This window comes from Trachypithecus francoisi, unplaced genomic scaffold (genome assembly GCF_009764315.1).
Source record: "Trachypithecus francoisi isolate TF-2019V2 unplaced genomic scaffold, Tfra_2.0 Lachesis_group16, whole genome shotgun sequence".
NCBI lineage: Eukaryota > Metazoa > Chordata > Mammalia > Primates > Cercopithecidae > Trachypithecus > Trachypithecus francoisi.
Window position 1 is genome coordinate 88,687,554 of NW_022681461.1, and position 3,519 is coordinate 88,691,072.

Genomic DNA, 3,519 nt, shown 5'->3' on the forward strand with positions numbered 1-3,519 from the left:
AAAGTATGCACCTGTCAGCCACAGCTGAAAACCCAGCAATCGAGGGCCCAGAGCTAGGGCTCAGATGAGTTGACTGAGGAATTAGAAGGATTTCAAAATAAGCCTATTAATTCTGTTGGATTGAAATATCTTCCATCTTCACATAGCCAAAGATAGCTGAACTTTTGTTTGACATTTTACACAGTGTCTTATGCCTGCCTGAAAGAAGGGGTGCAGGTCTTCACAGAATGGGGGAAGTCCGGAGACGATCTGGACTCCAAAGACAACAGCTTGGATTCTGAGCTGTCACTTACCAGCCAAAAGGGAATCTTGGCCTGGTCACTGAAGTTCCCTGAGTCTCAACTACCTCATCTGTAAAAGGGTCTCATCAGGCCCACATTAGATTATCTATTCGACCATCAGTTCAAGATCTAAGGAAATGTGTCATTGTTCATGTTATTACCAACTCGAGAGAAAAAGAAAAGCAAAACTTGGTGGTTCCGAGAAGACCATTTATCTGGATTTTCTGTGTTATAGAAAGGTCAACATCACTCATCCTTCCTAATCTTGGTCCTTTGATTTATGTCTGATTGAGGGAAGAGGTGGTCCCAGCACCTGGGGTGGGAAGAGCTTGCAGGGGGACCCAGGGGGCCTTAGCTGCGGGAGGGGATTAGCTGACTCTCAGGGCCATCATTCAGAACAGCTGAATTGTCCTCTATGTTCTTGAAGGAACATCTTCATTCTTCCTTCTGGGCCCCAAGTATTTGAAACCACCACCATCTCTTGGAAGGCAGAAAGTCTTACCTAAAATTGTTTTCTTCATTTATACACTTATTGAATATAAAAACAAATGCTAATACTCTTGTTAAATGGAGGCCCAGATTTTAACTATGTAAAATCTGTGTATACATAGAAGAAAAGACTTGATGAAAATGTTAATAGTGATTGTATTTGAGATAATAGATAATCAACTTTTACTGCTTTTCTATGTTTTCTAAAAACCTAAAAGTGTTCATCAATTGCTCTTATATGAAAAAGATATTCTATTCAGAAATATTTTAAGGCCCCAAAGGGATAATTCATTTATGTATTTTTATAAGAATTACATATACCATTTCAATAAAAATTAATGATACTATTAATAATACTAAAGCATCTGAAAGTAAGATGTTCTATGAATATTAATAAAGATAGCAATTCTGAGTCACTGAAAAGGTGCAGCACAGTGAAAATATATTATGATAAATTTCTTACACATTAAAATATCTGTATGATAAAAAATTCACTTCTGAAAATAGTGCACTTTTTTTTTTTTTTTAGATGAAGTCTTGCTCTGTAGCTCAGGCTGGAGTGCAGTGGTGTAATCTCAACTCACTGCAACCTCTGCCTCCTGGGTCCCGGTTCAAGCAGTTCTCCTGCCTCAGCCTCCTGAGTAGCTGGGATTACAGGAATGCGCCACCATGCCCAGTTAATTTTTTTGTGTTTTCAGTAGAGACGGGGTTTCACCATGCTGGCCAGGCAGGCCTTGAACTCCTGACCTCATGATCTGCCTGCCTCGGCCTCCCAAAGTGCTGGGATTACAGGCGTGAGCCACCACGCCTAGACAATAGCACACTTATAGTAAGGAATATTTGATACATTTAAAAGCACAGCACATGTTTAAAAGAATGTGGGCAACCTCTTGGGTTTTGTTTTACTAGAATGTTTCTTTTTGTTTTTTGTTTTTTGAGACAGGGTCTATCCCTGTTGCCCAGGTTGGAGTGCAGTGTCACTAACCTGACTCTCTGCAGCCTCCACCTCATGGGCTCAAATTATCCTCCTGCTTCAGCCTCCCACATAGCTGGAATGACAGGCTAATTTTTTTGTGTGTGGAGATGGGGTCTTGCTATGTTGTCCAGCTCGTCTCGCACTCCTAGGCTCAAGGAATCCTCCCCCCTTGGCTTCCCAAAGTGCTGGGATTACAGGCATGAGCCACCGTGTTCAGCCTCAGGATTTAAACCTGTATCTATTTAGGCTCAAAAACATTGTCAACATTTCTCAAAGTCATAAATTGGAATTAATGGAGGGATGTATTGATATTTTAAAATATTGCAATTGTTACTAGCAAACATATATAATAGAAATGTATGTTCTAGAGCAGTGGTAACCAAAATTAAATTCCATGGGACCATCATTTGGTAAGAGGTCTTAGATGTTACCTGAGAAGAGGTTCAGTGGTCAGAGATGTCAGGTAAACCCTACATCCAGGTATTCAACAGGCTCATCTTTGCATGGCTTTTTGGAGCCTCAAGTATATCAATTTTCACTGTGACTCTCCAAAAGGAGTGCACAATGTATAGCATGTGCCCATAACATTTGTCCAGAAAGTCATTTTAAAAAATCTTAGGCTGGACATGGTGGCTCACACACCAAGCAATTTGGGAAGCCACAGTGGGAGGATTGCTTGAGCCCAGGAGTTTGAGACCCACCTGGGAAACATACAGATACCCTGTCTCTACAAAATATCAAGAAAATTAGCTGGATGTGGTGGCTCATGCAGGCCTGTAATCCCAGCTACTTGGGAGGCTGAGGTGGGAGGATCACTTGAGCTCAGGAGTTTGAGGATGCAGTGAGCTAAGATCATCCCCACTGGACTCCAGCTCAGGTGACAAACCAAAACCTTGCCTCAAAAATGAAATGAAATAAAATAAAATAAAATAAAATAGAAATCTTCCACAAAGAAGATTTCTCATTGGGATATGCCATGTCATAGGCATGTAAAGGCTTTAAAAAATCTTTTCAATTTTAGTTTTGAGGCCATGAAGCAGAGTTTGTCTATCTCTGTTGTCACAAAGTGGGTATTTTGCTGAGTGCAGTGGCTCATGCCTGTAATCCCAGCACTTTGAGAGGCTGAGGTGGGCGGATCACCTGAGGTGAGGAGTTCAAGACCAGCCTGGTCAGCATGGTAAAACCCTGTCTCTACTAAAAACACAAAAAGTTAGCTATGCACCTATAATCCCAGCTACTCGGGAAGCTGAGGCAGGAGAATCACTTGAACCCTGGAGGCAGAGGTTGCAATGAGCTGAGACTGTGCCATTGCACTCCAGCCTGGGCAAAACGAATGACTCTCCATCTCAAAATACGTCATACATACATACATACATACGTACATACATACATACAAAACAAAGGGGGCATTTTATAAATTTGAAGCTCATGTATGGGTCACAATAAACCATTTAATGAGTCATATTACATGGACCCAAAGCCTAGTTCTCATTGTTGGGGTGCGTCTCATTCAAGTCATTCCCTGGCGGGAGTTGTACAGGTGCACACCACCAGAAAGCCTGAAGGGACTTTTGAGCTTCATCACAAGCTCCATGCTTTGACCTCCTTTATGAAAAGGCTGAGGAATGACATGCAACCCTGCACCTCCCTCCTGCCCCCCAACACACAAATGCACACCCTTTGCTGGCATGCGAAGCGTGCTTAGAAAGGGGAGGAAAAACCCAAACCACAAAACCCCGCATTCCTTTCAAGGGCTGTCTGTGTACACACCCT

General features: G+C 42.1%; 1 long non-coding RNA gene across 1 annotated transcript; it reads left to right on the forward strand.

Annotated features, from left to right (window-relative positions):
- The first annotated feature begins 2,518 nt into the window (after positions 1–2,518).
- Positions 2,519–3,097, forward strand: LOC117098953. The gene is made up of 2 exons (XR_004443658.1): positions 2,519–2,549; positions 2,998–3,097. It is a non-coding gene; the product is annotated as an uncharacterized LOC117098953 (long non-coding RNA).
- Positions 3,098–3,519: the final 422 nt, after the last annotated feature.